This window comes from Hypanus sabinus, chromosome 6 (assembly GCF_030144855.1).
Source record: "Hypanus sabinus isolate sHypSab1 chromosome 6, sHypSab1.hap1, whole genome shotgun sequence".
NCBI lineage: Eukaryota > Metazoa > Chordata > Chondrichthyes > Myliobatiformes > Dasyatidae > Hypanus > Hypanus sabinus.
In genome coordinates, this window is record NC_082711.1 from 177,435,897 (window position 1) to 177,456,145 (window position 20,249).

The following is a 20,249-nucleotide window of genomic DNA, read 5'->3' on the forward strand; positions in this document are numbered from 1 at the left end:
CCGGGGTTAGACACAGAGTGAATCTCCCTCCACACCGTCCCATCACACACTCCCGGGGTCAGACACAGAGTGAAACTCCCTCCACACCGTCCCATCACACACTCCCGGGGTCAGACACAGAGGGAATCTCCCTCCGCACCGTCCCTCACACACTCCTGGGGTCAGACACAGAGCGAAGCTCCCTCCACATCGTCCCATCACACACCCCCGGGGTCAGATACAGAGTGAAGCTCCCTCCACACCATCCCATCACACACTCCCGGGGTCAGGCACAGAGTGAAACTCCCTCCACACCATCCCATCACACACTCCCAGGATCAGACACAGAGTGAAACTCCCTCCACACCGTCCCATCACATACTCCCGGGGTCAGACACAGAGTGAATCACCCTCCACACCGTCCCATCACACACTCCCGGGGTCAGACACAGAGTGAAACTCCCTCCACATTGTCCCATCACAAACTCCCAGGGTCAGACACAGAGTGAATCTCCCTCCCGTCCCATCACACACTCCCGGGGTCAGACACAGAGTGAAACTCCCTCCTCACCGTCCCATCACACACTCCCGGGGTCAAACACAGAGTAAATCTCCCTCCGCACCGTCCCTCACACACTCCTGGGGTCAGACACAGAGCGAAGCTCCCTCCACACCGTCCCATCACACACCCCCGGGGTCAGATACAGAGTGAAGCTCCCTCCACACCATCCCATCACACACTCCCGGGGTCAGACACAGAGTGAAACTCCCTCCACACCATCCCATCACACACTCCCAGGATCAGACACAGAGTGAAACTCCCTCCACACCGTCCCATCACATACTCCCGCGGTCAGACACAGAGTGAATCTCCCTCCACACCGTCCCATCACACACTCCCGGGGTCAGACACAGAGTGAAACTCCCTCCTCACCGTCCCATCACACACTCCCGGGGTCAGTCACAGAGTGAAACTCCCTCCACACCGTCCCATCACACACTCCCGGGGTCAGACACAGAGTGAAACTCCCTCCACACCGTTCCATCACACACTACCGGGGTCAGACACAGAGTGAATCTCCCTCCACACCGTCCCATCACACACTCCCAGGGTCAGACACAGAGAGGAACTCCCTCCACACCGTCCCATCACACACTCTCGGGGTCAGACACAGAGTGAAACTCCCTCCACACCGTCCCATCACACACTCCTGGGGTCAGACACAGAGTGAAGCTCCCTCCACACCGTCTCATCACATACCCCCGGGGTCAGACACAGAGTGAAACTCCCTCCACACAATCCCATCACACACTCCCGGGGTCAGACACAGAGTGAATCTCCCTCCACACTGTCCCATCATACACTCGCGGGTTCAGACACAGAGTGAAACCCCCTCCACACAATCCCATCACACACTCCCGGGGTCAGACACAGAGTGAATCTCCCTCCACACCGTCCCATCACAAACTCCCAGGGTCAGACACAGAGTGAAACTCCCTCCACACCGTTCCATCACACACTACCGGGGTCAGACACAGAGTGAATCTCCCTCCACACCGTCCCATCACACTCTCCCAGGGTCAGACACAGAGAAGAACTCCCTCCACACCGTCCAATCAGACACTCTCGGGGTCAGACACAGAGTGAAACTCCCTCCACACCGTCCCATCACACACTCCTGGGGTCAGACCCAGAGTGATGCTCCCTCCACACCGTCTCATCACATACCCACGGGGTCAGATACAGAGTGAAACTCCCTCCACACAATCCCATCACACACTCCCGGGGTCAGATACAGAGTGAAGCTCCCTCCTCAACATCCCATCACACACTCCCAGGGTCAGACACAGAGTGAATCTCCCTCCACACCGTCCCATCACTCATTCCCGGGGTCAGACAGAGTGAAACTCCCTCCACACCGTCTCATCACACACTCCCGGGGTCAGACACAGAGTGAATCTCCCTCCACACCGTCCCATCACACACTCCCGGGGTCAGACACAGAGTGAAACTCCCTCCACACCGTCCCATCACACACTCCCGGGGTCAGACACAGAGTGAATCTCCCTCTGCACCGTCCCTCACACACTCCTGGGGTCAGACACAGAGCGAAGCTCCCTCCACACCGTCCCATCACACAACCCCGGGGTCAGATACAGAGTGAAACTCCCTCCACACCGTCCCATCACACACTCCCGGGGTCAAACACAGAGTGAACCTCCCTCCACACAATCCCATCACACACTCCCGGGGTCAGACACAGAGTGAAACTCCCTCCACACCGTCCCATCACACACTCCCGGGGTCAGACACAGAGTGAATCTCCCTCTACACTGTCCCATCACACACTCCCGGGGTCAAACACAGAGTGAAACTCCCTCCACACCGTCCCATCACACACTCCCGGGGTCAGACACAGAGTGAAACTCCCTCCACACTGTCCCATCACACACTCCCGGGGTCAGATACAGAGTGAAGTTCCCTCCACACTGTCCCATCACACACTCCCGGGGTCAGACACAGATTGAATCTCCCTCCACACCGTCCCATCACACACTCCCGGGGTCAGACACAGAGTGAATCTCCCTCCACACCGTTCCATCACACTCTCCCATGGTCAGACACAGAGTGAATCTCCCTCCACACCGTTCCATCACACTCTCCCATGGTCAGACACAGAGTGAAGCTCCCTCCACACCGTCCCATCACACACTCCCGGGGTCAGACACAGAGTGAAACTCCCTCCACACAATCCCATCACACACTCCCGGGGTCAGACACAGAGTGAATCTCCCTCCACACTGTCACATCACACACTCGCGGGGTCAGACACAGAGTGAAATCCCCTCCACACAATCCCATCACACACTCCCGGGGTCAGACACAGAGTGAATCTCCCTCCGCACCGTCCCATCGCACACTCCCGGGGTCAGACACAGAGTGAAACTCCCTCCACACCGTTCCATCACACACTACCGGGGTCAAACACAGAGTGAATCTCCCTCCACACCGTCCCATCACACACTCGCAGGGTCAGACACAGAGAGGAACTCCCTCCACACCGTCCCATCACACACTCTCGGGGTCAGACACAGAGTGAAACTCCCTCCACACCGTCCCATCACACACTCCTGGGGTCTGACACAGAGTGAAGCTCCCTCCACACCGTCTAATCACATACCCCCGGGGTCAGATACAGAGTGAAACTCCCTCCACACAATCCCATCACACACTCCCGGGGTCAGATACAGAGTGAAGCTCCCTCCTCACCATCCCATCACACACTCCCAGGGTCAGACACAGAGTGAATCTCCCTCCACACCGTCCCATCACTCATTCCCGGGGTCAGACAGAGTGTAACTCCCTCCACACCGTCTCATCACACACTCCCGGGGTCAGACACAGAGTGAAGCTCCCTCCACACCGTCCCATCACACACTCCCGGGGTCAAACACAGAGTGAAACTCCCTCCGCACAATCCCATCACACACTCCCGGGGTCAGACACAGAGTGAAACTCCCTCCACACCGTCCCATCACACACTCCCGGGGTCAGACACAGAGTGAATCTCCCTCTACACTGTCCCATCACACACTCCCGGGGTCAAACACAGAGTGAAACTCCCTCCACACCGTCCCATCACACACTCCCGGGGTCAGACACAGAGTGAAGCTCCCTGCACACCGTCCCATCACACACTCCCGGGGTCAGACACAGAGTGAAGCTCCCTCCACACCGTCCCTCACACACTCCTGGGGTCAGACACAGAGTGAAGCTCCCTCCACACCGTCCCATCACACACTCCCGGCGTCAGACACATAGTGACGCTCCCTCCACACCGTCCCTCACACACTCCTGGGGTCAGACACAGAGTGAAACTCCCTCCACACCGTCTCATCACACACTCCTGGGGTCAGACACAGAGTGAAGCTCCCTCCACACCGTCCCATCACACACTCCCGGGGTCAGACACAGAGTGAAACTCCCTCCACACAATCCCATCACACACTCCCGGGGTCAGACACAGAGTGAAACTCCCTCCACACAATCCCATCACACACTCCCGGGGTCAGACACAGAGTGAATCTCCCTCCACACTGTCCCATCACACACTCGCGGGGTCAGACACAGAGTGAAACCCCCTCCACACAATCCCATCAAACACTCCCGGGGTCAGACACAGAGTGAATCTCCCTCCACACCGTCCCATCACACACTCCCGGGGTCAGACACAGACTGAAACTCCCTCCACACCGTTCCATCACACACTACCGGGGTCAGACACAGAGTGAATCTCCCTCCACACCGTCCCATCACACACTCCCAGGGTCAGACACAGAGAGGAACTCCCTCCACACCGTCCCATCACACACTCTCGGGGTCAGACACAGAGTGAAACTCCCTCCACACCGTCCCATCACACACTCCTGGGGTCAGACACAGAGTGAAGCTCCCTCCACACCGTCTCATCACATACCCCCGGGGTCAGATACAGAGTGAAACTCCCTCCACACAATCCCATCACACACTCCCGGGGTCAGATACAGAGTGAAGCTCCCTCCTCACCATCCCATCACACACTCCCAGGGTCAGACACAGAGTGAATCTCCCTCCACACCGTCCCATCACTCATTCCCGGGGTCAGACAGAGTGAAACTCCCTCCACACCGTCTCGTCACACACTCCCGGGGTCAGACACAGAGTGAATCTCCCTCCACACCATCCCATCACACACTCCCGGGGTCAAACACAGAGTGAAACTCCCTCCACACAATCCCATCACACACTCCCGGGGTCAGACACAGAGTGAAGCTCCCTCCACACCGTCCCTCACACACTCCTGGGGTCAGACACAGAGTGAAACTCCCTCCACACCGTCCCATCACACACTCCTGGGGTCAGACACAGAGTGAACCTCCCTCCACACCGTCCCATCACACACTCCCGGGGTCAGACACAGAGTGAAGCTACCTCCACACCGTCCCTCACACACTCCTGGGGTCAGACACAGAGTGAAACTCCCTCCACACCGTCCCATCACACACTCCTGGGGTCAGACACAGAGTGAAGCTCCCTCCACACCGTCCCATCACACACTCCCGGGGTCAGACACAGAGTGAAACTCCCTCCACACAATCCCATCTCACACTCCTGGGGTCAGACACAGAGTGAATCTCCCTCCACACTGTCCCATCACACACTCGCGGGGTCAGACACAGAGTGAAACCCCCTCCACACAATCCCATCACACACTCCCGGGGTCAGACACAGAGTGAATCTCCCTCCACACCGTCCCATCACACACTCCCGGGGTCAGACACAGAGTGAAACTCCCTCCACACCGTTCCATCACACACTACCGGGGTCAGACACAGAGTGAATCTCCCTCCACACCGTCCCATCACACACTCCCAGGGTCAGACACAGAGAGGAACTCCCAACACACCGTCCCATCACACACTCTCGGGGTCAGACACAGAGTGAAACTCCCTCCACACCGTCCCATCACACACTCCTGGGGTCAGACACAGAGTGAAGCTCCCTCCACACCGTCTCATCACTTCCCCCCGGGGTCAGATACAGAGTGAAACTCCCTCCACACAATCCCATCACACACTCCCGGGGTCAGATACAGAGTGAAGCTCCCTCCTCACCATCCCATCACACACTCCCAGGGTCAGACACAGAGTGAATCTCCCTCCACACCGTCCCATCACTCATTCCCGGGGTCAGACAGAGTGAAACTCCCTCCACACCATCTCATCACACACTCCCGGGGTCAGACACAGAGTGAATCTCCCTCCACACCGTCCCATCACACACTCCCGGGGTCAAACACAGAGTGAAACTCCCTCCACACAATCCCATCACACACTCCCGGGGTCAGACACAGAGTGAAACTCCCTCCACACCATCCCATCACACCCCCCCGGGGTCAGATACAGAGTGAAGCTCCCTCCACACCATCCCATCACACACTCCCGGGGTCAGACACAGAGTGAAACTCCCTCCACACCGTCCCATCACACACTCCAGGGGTCAGACACAGAGTGAATCTCCCTCCGCACCGTCCCTCACACACTCCTGGGGTCAGACACAGAGCGAAGCTCACTCCACACCGTCCCATCACACACCCCCGGGGTCAGATACAGAGTGAAGCTCCCTCCACACCATCCCATCACACACTCCCGGGGTCAGACACAGAGTGAAACTCCCTCCACACCATCCCATCACACACTCCCAGGGTCAGACACAGAGTGAAACTCCCTCCACACCGTCCCATCACATACTCCCGGGGTCAGACACAGAGTGAATCTCCCTCCACACCGTCCCATCACACACTCCCGGGGTCAGACACAGAGTGAAACTCCCTCCTCATTGTCCCATCACATACTACCAGGGTCAGACACAGAGTGAATCTCCCTCCCGTCCCATCACACACTCCCGGGGTCAGACACAGAGTGAAACTCCCTCCACACCGTCCCATCACACACTCCCGGGGTCAAACACAGAGTGAAACTCCCTCCACACAATCCCATCACACACTCCCGGGGTCAGACACAGAGTGAAACTCCCTCCACACCGTCCCATCACACACTCCCGGGGTCAGACACAGAGTGAATCTCCCTCTACACTGTCCCATCACACACTCCCGGGGTCAAACACAGAGTGAAACTCCCTCCACACCGTCCCATCACACACTCCCGGGGTCAGACACAGAGTGAAACTCCCTCCACACTGTCCCATCACACACTCCCGGGGTCAGATACAGAGTGAAGCTCCCTACACACTGTCCCATCACACACTCCCGGGGTCAGACACAGAGTGAATCTCGCTCCACACCGTCCCATCACACACTCCCGGGGTCAGACACAGAGTGAATGTCCCTCCACACCGTTCCATCACACTCTCCCATGGTCAGACACAGAGTGAATCTCCCTCCACACCGTTCCATCACACTCTCCCATGGTCAGACACAGAGTGAAGCTCCCTCCACACCGTCCCATCACACACTCCCATGGTCAGACACAGAGTGAAGCTCCCTGCACACCGTCCCATCACACACTCCCGGGGTCAGACACAGAGTGAAGCACCCTCCACACCGTCCCTCACACACTCCCGGGGTCAGACACAGAGTGAAACTCCCTCCACACCGTCCCATCACACTCTCCTGGGGTCAGACACAGAGTGAAGCTCCCTCCACACCGTCCCATCACACACCCCCGGGGTCAGATACAGAGTCAAGCTCCCTCCACACCGTCCCATCACAGACTCCCGGGGTCAGACACAGAGTGAAACTCCCTCAACACAATCCCATCACACACTCCCGGGGTCAGACACAGAGTGAATCTCCCTCCACACTGTCCCATCACACACTCCCGGGGTCAGACACAGAGTGAAACCCCCTCCACACAATCCCATCACACACACCCGGGGTCAGACACAGAGTGAAGCTCCCTCCTTACCGTCCCATCACACACTCCCAGGGTCAGACACAGAGTGAATCTCCCTCCACACCATCCCATCACTCATTTTCCGGGGTCAGACACAGAGTGAAGCTCCCTCCACACTGTCTCATCACACACTCCTGGGGTAAGACACAGAGTGAAGCTCCCACCACACCGTCCCATCACACACTCCCGGGGTCAGACACAGAGTGAAACTTCCTCCACACAATCCCATCACACACTCCCGGGGTCAGACACAGAGTGAAACTTCCTCCACACAATCCATCACACACTCCCGGGGTCAGACACAGAGTGAATCTCCCTCCACACTGTCCCATCACACACTCGCGGGGTCAGACACAGAGTGAAACCCCCTCCACACAATCCCATCACACACTCCCGGGGTCAGACACAGAGTGAATCTCCCTCCACACCGTCCCATCACACACTCCCGGGGTCAGACACAGAGTGAAACTCCCTCCACACCGTTCCATCACACACTACCGGGGTCAGACACAGAGTGAATCTCCCTCCACACCGTCCCATCACACACTCCCAGGGTCAGACACAGAGAGGAACTCCCTCCACACCGTCCCATCACACACTCTCGGGGTCAGACACAGAGTGAAACTCCCTCCACACCGTCCCATCACACACTCCTGGGGTCAGACACAGAGTGAAGCTCCCTCCACACCGTCTCATCACATACCCCCGGGGTCAGATACAGAGTGAAACTCCCTCCACACAATCCCATCACACACTCCCGGGGTCAGATACAGAGTGAAGCTCCCTCCTCACCATCCCATCACACACTCCCAGGGTCAGACACAGAGTGAATCTCCCTCCACACCGTCCCATCACTCATTCCCGGGGTCAGACAGACTGAAACTCCCTCCACACCGTCTCATCACACACTCCCGGGGTCAGACACAGAGTGAATCTCCCTCCACACCGTCCCATCACACACTCCCGGGGTCAGACACAGAGTGAAACTCCCTCCTCATTGTCCCATCACATACTACCAGGGTCAGACACAGAGTGAATCTCCCTCCCGTCCCATCACACACTCCCGGGGTCAGACACAGAGTGAAACTCCCTCCACACCGTCCCATCACACACTCCCGGGGTCAAACACAGAGTGAAACTCCCTCCACACAATCCCATCACACACTCCCGGGGTCAGACACAGAGTGAAACTCCCTCCACACCGTCCCATCACACACTCCCGGGGTCAGACACAGAGTGAATCTCCCTCTACACTGTCCCATCACACACTCCCGGGGTCAAACACAGAGTGAAACTCCCTCCACACCGTCCCATCACACACTCCCGGGGTCAGACACAGAGTGAAACTCCCTCCACACTGTCCCATCACACACTCCCGGGGTCAGATACAGAGTGAAGCTCCCTACACACTGTCCCATCACACACTCCCGGGGTCAGACACAGAGTGAATCTCGCTCCACACCGTCCCATCACACACTCCCGGGGTCAGACACAGAGTGAATGTCCCTCCACACCGTTCCATCACACTCTCCCATGGTCAGACACAGAGTGAATCTCCCTCCACACCGTTCCATCACACTCTCCCATGGTCAGACACAGAGTGAAGCTCCCTCCTCACCGTCCCATCACACACTCCCATGGTCAGACACAGAGTGAAGCTCCCTGCACACCGTCCCATCACACACTCCCGGGGTCAGACACAGAGTGAAGCACCCTCCACACCGTCCCTCACACACTCCCGGGGTCAGACACAGAGTGAAACTCCCTCCACACCGTCCCATCACACTCTCCTGGGGTCAGACACAGAGTGAAGCTCCCTCCACACCGTCCCATCACACACCCCCGGGGTCAGATACAGAGTCAAGCTCCCTCCACACCGTCCCATCACAGACTCCCGGGGTCAGACACAGAGTGAAACTCCCTCAACACAATCCCATCACACACTCCCGGGGTCAGACACAGAGTGAATCTCCCTCCACACTGTCCCATCACACACTCCCGGGGTCAGACACAGAGTGAAACCCCCTCCACACAATCCCATCACACACACCCGGGGTCAGACACAGAGTGAAGCTCCCTCCTTACCGTCCCATCACACACTCACAGGGTCAGACACAGAGTGAATCTCCCTCCACACCATCCCATCACTCATTCCCGGGGTCAGACACAGAGTGAAGCTCCCTCCACACTGTCTCATCACACACTCCTGGGGTAAGACACAGAGTGAAGCTCCCACCACACCGTCCCATCACACACTCCCGGGGTCAGACACAGAGTGAAACTTCCTCCACACAATCCCATCACACACTCCCGGGGTCAGACACAGAGTGAAACTTCCTCCACACAATCCCATCACACACTCCCGGGGTCAGACACAGAGTGAATCTCCCTCCACACTGTCCCATCACACACTCGCGGGGTCAGACACAGAGTGAAACCCCCTCCACACAATCCCATCACACACTCCCGGGGTCAGACACAGAGTGAATCTCCCTCCACACCGTCCCATCACACACTCCCGGGGTCAGACACAGAGTGAAACTCCCTCCACACCGTTCCATCACACACTACCGGGGTCAGACACAGAGTGAATCTCCCTCCACACCGTCCCATCACACACTCCCAGGGTCAGACACAGAGAGGAACTCCCTCCACACCGTCCCATCACACACTCTCGGGGTCAGACACAGAGTGAAACTCCCTCCACACCGTCCCATCACACACTCCTGGGGTCAGACACAGAGTGAAGCTCCCTCCACACCGTCTCATCACATAACCCCGGGGTCAGATACAGAGTGAAACTCCCTCCACACAATCCCATCACACACTCCCGGGGTCAGATACAGAGTGAAGCTCCCTCCTCACCATCCCATCACACACTCCCAGGGTCAGACACAGAGTGAATCTCCCTCCACACCGTCCCATCACTCATTCCCGGGGTCAGACAGACTGAAACTCCCTCCACACCGTCTCATCACACACTCCCGGGGTCAGACACAGAGTGAATCTCCCTCCACACCGTCCCATCACACACTCCCGGGGTCAGACACAGAGTGAATCTCCCTCCACACCGTTCCATCACACTCTCCCATGGTCAGACACAGAGTGAATCTCCCTCCACACCGTTCCATCACACTGTCCCATGGTCAGACACAGAGTGAAACTCCCTCCACACCGTCCCATCACACAGTCCCATGGTCAGACACAGAGTGAAGCTCCCTGCACACCGTCCCATCACACACTCCCGGGGTCAGACACAGAGTGAAGCTCCCTCCACACCGTCCCTCACACACTCCTGGGGTCAGACACAGAGTGAAACTCCCTCCACACCGTCCCATCACACACTCCTGGGGTCAGACACAGAGTGAAGCTCCCTCCACACCGTCCCATCACACACTCCCGGGGTCAGACACAGAGTGAAGCTCCCTCCACACCGTCCCTCACACACTCCTGGGGTCAGACACAGAGTGAAACTCCCTCCACACCGTCCCATCACACACTCCTGGGGTCAGACACAGAGTGAAGCTCCCTCCACACCGTCCCATCACACACTCCCGGGGTCAGACACAGAGTGAAACTCCCTCGACACAATCCCATCACACACTCCAGGGGTCAGACACAGAGTGAAACTCCCTCCACACAATCCCATCACACACTCCCGGGGTCAGACACAGAGTGAATCTCCCTCCACACTGTCCCATCACACACTCGCGGGGTCAGACACAGAGTGAAACCCCCTCCACACAATCCCATCACACACTCACGGGGTCAGACACAGAGTGAATCTCCCTCCACACCGTCCCATCACACACTCCCGGGGTCAGACACAGAGTGAAACTCCCTCCACACCGTTCCATCACACACTACCGGGGTCAGACACAGAGTGAATCTCCCTCCACACCGTCCCATCACACACTCCCGCGGTCAGACACAGAGAGGAACTCCCTCCACACCGTCCCATCACACACTCTCGGGGTCAGACACAGAGTGAAACTCCCTCCACACCGTCCCATCACACACTCCTGGGGTCAGACACAGAGTGAAGCTCCCTCCACACCGTCCCACCACACAATCCTGGGGTCAGACACAGAGTGAAGCTCCCTCCACACCGTCCCATCACACACTCCCGGGGTCAAACACATAGTGAAACTCCCTCCACACAATCCCATCACACACTCCCGGGGTCAGACACAGAGTGAAACTCCCTCCACACCGTCCCAATACACACACTCCCGGGGTCAGACACAGAGTGAATCTCCCTCTACACTGTCCCATCACACACTCCCGGGGTCAAACACAGAGTGAAACTCCCTCCACACCGTCCCATCACACACTCCCGGGGTCAGACACAGAGTGAAACTCCCTCCACACTGTCCCATCACACACTCCCGGGGTCAGATACAGAGTGAATCTCCCTCCACACCGTTCCATCACACTCTCCCATGGTCAGACACAGAGTGAAGCTCCCTCCACACCGTCCCATCACACACTCCCCTGGTCAGACACAGAGTGAAGCTCCCTGCACACCGTCCCATCACACACTCCCGGGGTCAGACACAGAGTGAAGCTCCCTCCACACCGTCCCTCACACACTCCTGGGGTCAGACACAGAGTGAAACTCCCTCCACACCGTCCCATCACACACTCCTGGGGTCAGACACAGAGTGAATCTCCCTCCACACCGTCCCATCACACACCCCCGGGGTCAGATACAGAGTGAAGCTCCCTCCACACCGTCCCATCACAGACTCCCGGGGTCAGACACAGAGTGAAACTCCCTCCACACAATCCCATCACACACTCCCGGGGTCAGACACAGAGTGAATCTCCCTCCACACTGTCCCATCACACACTCCCGGGGTCAGACACAGAGTGAAACCCCCTCCACACAATCCCATCATACACACCCGGGGTCAGACACAGAGTGAAGCTCCCTCCTTACCGTCCCATCACACACTCCCAGGGTCAGACACAGAGTGAATCTCCCTCCACACCATCCCATCACTCATTCCCGGGGTCAGACACAGAGTGAAGCTCCCTCCACACTGCCTCATCACACACTCCTGGGGTAAGACACAGAGTGAAGCTCCCACCACACCGTCCCATCACACACTCCCGGGGTCAGACACAGAGTGAATCTCCCTCCACACTGTCCCATCACACACTCGCGGGGTCAGACACAGAGTGAAACCCCCTTCACACAATCCCATCACACACTCCCGGGGTCAGACACAGAGTGAATCTCCCTCCACACCGTCCCATCACACACTCCCGGGGTCAGACACAGAGTGAAACTCCCTCCACACCGTTCCATCACACACTACCGGGGTCAGACACAGAGTAAATCTCCCTCCACACCGTCCCATCACACACTCCCGGGGTCAGACACAGAGAGGAACTCCCTCCACACCGTCCCATCACACACTCTCGGGGTCAGACACAGAGTGAAACTCCCTCCACACCGTCCCATCACACACTCCTGGGGTCAGACACAGAGTGAAGCTCCCTCCACACCGTCCCATCACACAATCCTGGGGTCAGACACAGAGTGAAGCTCCCTCCACACCGTCCCATCACACACTCCCGGGGTCAGACACAGAGTGAAACTCCCTCCACACAATCCCATCACACACTCCCGGGGTCAGACACAGAGTGAAACTCCCTCCACACCGTCCCATCACACACTCCCGGGGTCAGACACAGAGTGAATCTCCCTCTACACTGTCCCATCACACACTCCCGGGGTCAAACACAGAGTGAAACTCCCTCCACACCGTCCCATCACACACTCCCGGGGTCAGACACAGAGTGAAACTCCCTCCACACTGTCCCATCACACACTCCCGGGGTCAGATACAGAGTGAAGCTCCCTCCACACTGTCCCATCACACACTCCCGGGGTCAGACACAGAGTGAATCTCCCTCCACACCGTCCCATCACACACTCCCGGGGTCAGACACAGAGTGAATCTCCCTCCACACCGTTCCATCACACTCTCCCATGGTCAGACACAGAGTGAATCTCCCTCCACACCGTTCCATCACACTCTCCCATGGTCAGACACAGAGTGAAGCTCCCTCCACACCGTCCCATCACACACTCCCATGGTCAGACACAGAGTGAAGCTCCCTGCACACCGTCCCATCACACACTCCCGGGGTCAGACACAGAGTGAAGCTCCCTCCACACCGTCCCTCACACACTCCTGGGGTCAGACACAGAGTGAAACTCCCTCCACACCGTCCCATCACACACTCCTGGGGTCAGACACAGAGTGAATCTCCCTCCACACCGTCCCATCACACACCCCCGGGGTCAGATACAGAGTGAAGCTCCCTCCACACCGTCCCATCACAGACTCCCGGGGTCAGACACAGAGTGAAACTCCCTCCACACAATCCCATCACACACTCCCGGGGTCAGACACAGAGTGAATCTCCCTCCACACTGTCCCATCACACACTCCCGGGGTCTGACACAGAGTGAAACCCCCTCCACACAATCCCATCACACACACCCGGGGTCAGACACAGAGTGAAGCTCCCTCCTTACCGTCCCATCACACACTCCCAGGGTCAGACACAGAGTGAATCTCCCTCCACACCATCCCATCACTCATTCCCGGGGTCAGACACAGAGTGAAGCTCCCTCCACACTGTCTCATCACACACTCCTGGGGTAAGACACAGAGTGAAGCTCCCACCACACCGTCCCATCACACACTCCCGGGGTCAGACACAGAGTGAAACTCCCTCCACACAATCCCATCACACACTCCCGGGGTCAGACACAGAGTGAATCTCCCTCCACACTGTCCCATCACACACTCGCGGGGTCAGACACAGAGTGAAACCCCCTCCACACAATCCCATCACACACTCCCGGGGTCAGACACAGAGTGAATCTCCCTCCACACCGTCCCATCACACACTCCCGGGGTCAGACACAGAGTGAAACTCCCTCCACACCGTTCCATCACACACTACCGGGGTCAGACACAGAGTGAATCTCCCTCCACACCGTTCCATCACACACTCCCAGGGTCAGACACAGAGAGGAACTCCCTCCACACCGTCCCATCACACACTCTCGGGGTCAGACACAGAGTGAAACTCCCTCCACACCGTCCCATCACACACTCCTGGGGTCAGACACAGAGTGAAGCTCCCTCCACACCGTCTCATCACATACCCCCGGGGTCAGATACAGAGTGAAACTCCCTCCACACAATCCCATCACACACTCCCGGGGTCAGATACAGAGTGGAGCTCCCTCCTCACGATCCCATCACACACTCCCAGGGTCAGACACAGATTGAATCTCCCTCCACACCGTCCCATCACTCATTCCCGGGGTCAGACAGAGTGAAACTCCCTCCACACCGTCTCATCACACACTCCCGGGGTCAGACACAGAGTGAATCTCCCTCCACACCGTCCCATCACACACTCCCGGGGTCAGACACAGAGTGAAACTCCCTCCACACCGTCCCATCACACACTCCCGGGGTCAGACACAGAGTGAAGCTCCCTCCACACCGTCCCATCACACACCCCCGGGGTCAGATACAGAGTGAAGCTCCCTCCACACCATCCCATCACACACTCCCGGGGTCAGACACAGAGTGAAACTCCCTCCACACCATCCCATTACACACTCCCAGGATCAGACACAGAGTGAAACTCCCTCCACACCGTCCCATCACACACCCCCGGGGTCAGATACAGAGTGAAACTCCCTCCACACCGTCCCATCACACACTCCCGGGGTCAGACACAGAGTGAATCTCCCTCCACACCGTCCCATCACAGACTCCCGGGGTCAGACACAGAGTGAATCTCCCTCCACACTGTCCCATCACACACTCCCGGGGTCTGACACAGAGTGAAACCCCCTCCACACAATCCCATCACACACACCCGGGGTCAGACACAGAGTGAAGCTCCCTCCTTACCGTCCCATCACACACTCCCAGGGTCAGACACAGAGTGAATCTCCCTCCACACCATCCCTTCACTCATTCCCGGGGTCAGACACAGAGTGAAGCTCCCTCCACACTGTCTCATCACACACTCCTGGGGTAAGACACAGAGTGAAGCTCCCACCACACCGTCCCATCACACACTCCCGGGGTCAGACACAGAGTGAAACTCCCTCCACACAATCCCATCACATACTCCCGGGGTCAGACACAGAGTGAATCTCCCTCCACACTGTCCCATCACACACTCGCGGGGTCAGACACAGAGTGAAACCCCCTCCACACAATCCCATCACACACTCCCGGGGTCAGACACAGAGTGAATCTCCCTCCACACTGTCCCATCACACACTCCCGGGGTCTGACACAGAGTGAAACCCCCTCCACACAATCCCATCACACACACCCGGGGTCAGACACAGAGTGAAGCTCCCTACTTACCGTCCCATCACACACTCCCAGGGTCAGACACAGAGTGAATCTCCCTCCACACCATCCCATCACTCATTCCCGGGGTCAGACACAGAGTGAAGCTCCCTCCACACTGTCTCATCACACACTCCTGGGGTAAGACACAGAGTGAAGCTCCCACCACACCGTCCCATCACACACTCCCGGGGTCAGACACAGAGTGAAACTCCCTCCACACAATCCCATCACATACTCCCGGGGTCAGACACAGAGTGAATCTCCCTCCACACTGTCCCATCACACACTCGCGGGGTCAGACACAGAGTGAAACCCCCTCCACACAATCCCATCACACACTCCCGGGGTCAGACACAGAGTGAATCTCCCTCCACACCGTCCCATCACACACTCCCGGGGTCAGACACAGAGTGAAACTCCCTCCACACCGTTCCATCACACACTACCGGGGTCAGACACAGAGTGAATCTCCCTCCACACCGTTCCATCACACACTCCCAGGGTCAGACACAGAGAGGAACTCCCTCCACACCGTCCCATCACACACTCTCGGGGTCAGACACAGAGTGAAACTCCCTCCACACCGTCCCATCACACACTCCTGGGGTCAGACACAGAGTGTATCTCCCTCCACACCGTCCCATCACACACCCCCGGGGTCAGATACAGAGTGAAGCTCCCTCCACACCGTCCCATCACAGACTCCCGGGGTCAGACACAGAGTGAAACTCCCTCCACACAATCCCATCACACACTCCCGGGGTCAGACACAGAGTGAATCTCCCTCCACACTGTCCCATCACACACTCCCGGGGTCAGACACAGAGTGAAACCCCCTCCACACAATCCCATCACACACACCCGGGGTCAGACACAGAGTGAAGCTCCCTCCTTACCGTCCCATCACACACTCCCAGGGTCAGACACAGAGTGAATCTCCCTCCACACCATCCCATCACTCATTCCCGGGGTCAAACACAGAGTGAAGCTCCCTCCACACTGCCTCATCACACACTCCTGGGGTAAGACACAGAGTGAAGCTCCCTCCACACCGTTCCATCACACACTACCGGGGTCAGACACAGAGTAAATCTCCCTCCACACCGTCCCATCACACACTCCCGGGGTCAGACACAGAGAGGAACTCCCTCCACACCGTCCCATCACACACTCTCGGGGTCAGACACAGAGTGAAACTCCCTCCACACCGTCCCATCACACACTCCTGGGGTCAGACACAGAGTGAAGCTCCCTCCACACCGTCCCATCACACAATCCTGGGGTCAGACACAGAGTGAAGCTCCCTCCACACCGTCCCATCACACACTCCCGGGGTCAGACACAGAGTGAAACTCCCTCCACACAATCCCATCACACACTCCCGGGGTCAGACACAGAGTGAATCTCCCTCTACACTGTCCCATCACACACTCCCGGGGTCAAACACAGAGTGAAACTCCCTCCACACCGTCCCATCACACACTCCCGGGGTCAGACACAGAGTGAAACTCCCTCCACACTGTCCCATCACACACTCCCGGGGTCAGATACAGAGTGAAGCTCCCTCCACACTGTCCCATCACACACTCCCGGGGTCAGACACAGAGTGAATCTCCCTCCACACCGTCCCATCACACACTCCCGGGGTCAGACACAGAGTGAATCTCCCTCCACACCGTCCCATCACACACTCCCGGGGTCAGACACAGAGTGAATCTCCCTCCACACCGTTCCATCACACTCTCCCATGGTCAGACACAGAGTGAATCTCCCTCCACACCGTTCCATCACACTCTCCCATGGTCAGACACAGAGTGAAGCTCCCTCCACACCGTCCCATCACACACTCCCATGGTCAGACACAGAGTGAAGCTCCCTGCACACCGTCCCATCACACACTCCCGGGGTCAGACACAGAGTGAAGCTCCCTCCACACCGTCCCTCACACACTCCTGGGGTCAGACACAGAGTGAAACTCCCTCCACACCGTCCCATCACACACTCCTGGGGTCAGACACAGAGTGAATCTCCCTCCACACCGTCCCATCACACACCCCCGGGGTCAGATACAGAGTGAAGCTCCCTCCACACCGTCCCATCACAGACTCCCGGGGTCAGACACAGAGTGAAACTCCCTCCACACAATCCCATCACACACTCCCGGGGTCAGACACAGAGTGAATCTCCCTCCACACTGTCCCATCACACACTCCCGGGGTCTGACACAGAGTGAAACCCCCTCCACACAATCCCATCACACACACCCGGGGTCAGACACAGAGTGAAGCTCCCTCCTTACCGTCCCATCACACACTCCCAGGGTCAGACACAGAGTGAATCTCCCTCCACACCATCCCATCACTCATTCCCGGGGTCAGACACAGAGTGAAGCTCCCTCCACACTGTCTCATCACACACTCCTGGGGTAAGACACAGAGTGAAGCTCCCTCCACACTGTCCCATCACACACTCCCGGGGTCAGACACAGATTGAATCTCCCTCCACACCGTCCCATCACTCATTCCCGGGGTCAGACAGAGTGAATCTCCCTCCACACCGTCCCATCACAGACTCCCGGGGTCAGACACAGAGTGAATCTCCCTCCACACTGTCCCATCACACACTCCCGGGGTCTGACACAGAGTGAAACCCCCTCCACACAATCCCATCACACACACCCGGGGTCAGACACAGAGTGAAGCTCCCTCCTTACTGTCCCATCACACACTCCCAGGGTCAGACACAGAGTGAATCTCCCTCCACACCATCCCTTCACTCATTCCCGGGGTCAGACACAGAGTGAAGCTCCCTCCACACTGTCTCATCACACACTCCTGGGGTAAGACACAGAGTGAAGCTCCCACCACACCGTCCCATCACACACTCCCGGGGTCAGACACAGAGTGAAACTCCCTCCACACAATCCCATCACATACTCCCGGGGTCAGACACAGAGTGAATCTCCCTCCACACTGTCCCATCACACACTCGCGGGGTCAGACACAGAGTGAAACCCCCTCCACACAATCCCATCACACACTCCCGGGGTCAGACACAGAGTGAATCTCCCTCCACACTGTCCCATCACACACTCCCGGGGTCTGACACAGAGTGAAACCCCCTCCACACAATCCCATCACACACACCCGGGGTCAGACACAGAGTGAAGCTCCCTACTTACCGTCCCATCACACACTCCCAGGGTCAGACACAGAGTGAATCTCCCTCCACACCATCCCATCACTCATTCCCGGGGTCAGACACAGAGTGAAGCTCCCTCCACACTGTCTCATCACACACTCCTGGGGTAAGACACAGAGTGAAGCTCCCACCACACCGTCCCATCACACACTCCCGGGGTCAGACACAGAGTGAAACTCCCTCCACACAATCCCATCACATACTCCCGGGGTCAGACACAGAGTGAATCTCCCTCCACACTGTCCCATCACACACTCGCGGGGTCAGACACAGAGTGAAACCCCCTCCACACAATCCCATCACACACTCCCGGGGTCAGACACAGAGTGAATCTCCCTCCACACCGTCCCATCACACACTCCCGGGGTCAGACACAGAGTGAAACTCCCTCCACACCGTTCCATCACACACTACCGGGGTCAGACACAGAGTGAATCTCCCTCCACACCGTTCCATCACACACTCCCAGGGTCAGACACAGAGAGGAACTCCCTCCACACCGTCCCATCACACACTCTCGGGGTCAGACACAGAGTGAAACTCCCTCCACACCGTCCCATCACACACTCCTGGGGTCAGACACAGAGTGAAGCTCCCTCCACACCGTCTCATCACATACCCCCGGGGTCAGATACAGAGTGAAACTCCCTCCACACAATCCCATCACACACTCCCGGGGTCAGATACAGAGTGGAGCTCCCTCCTCACGATCCCATCACACACTCCCAGGGTCAGACACAGATTGAATCTCCCTCCACACCGTCCCATCACTCATTCCCGGGGTCAGACAGAGTGAAACTCCCTCCACACCGTCTCATCACACACTCCCGGGGTCAGACACAGAGTGAATCTCCCTCCACACCGTCCCATCACACACTCCCGGGGTCAGACACAGAGTGAAACTCCCTCCACACCGTCCCATCACACACTCCCGGGGTCAGACACAGAGTGAAGCTCCCTCCACACCGTCCCATCACACACCCACGGGGTCAGATACAGAGTGAAGCTCCCTCCACACCATCCCATCACACACTCCCGGGGTCAGACACAGAGTGAAACTCCCTCCACACCATCCCATCACACACTCCCAGGATCAGACACAGAGTGAAACTCCCTCCACACCGTCCCATCACATACTCCCGGGGTCAGACACAGAGTGAATCTCCCTCCACACCGTCCCATCACACACTCCCGGGGTCAGAC

At 57.7% G+C, this 20,249-nt stretch overlaps 1 protein-coding gene across 1 annotated transcript in view; it reads right to left on the reverse strand.

Moving 5' to 3' along the window:
• Window positions 1–20,249, reverse strand: part of LOC132396145 (pinopsin-like) — a 78,602-nt gene that overhangs the window by 28,837 nt on the left and 29,516 nt on the right. The gene's annotated exons all lie outside the window — the stretch shown is intronic.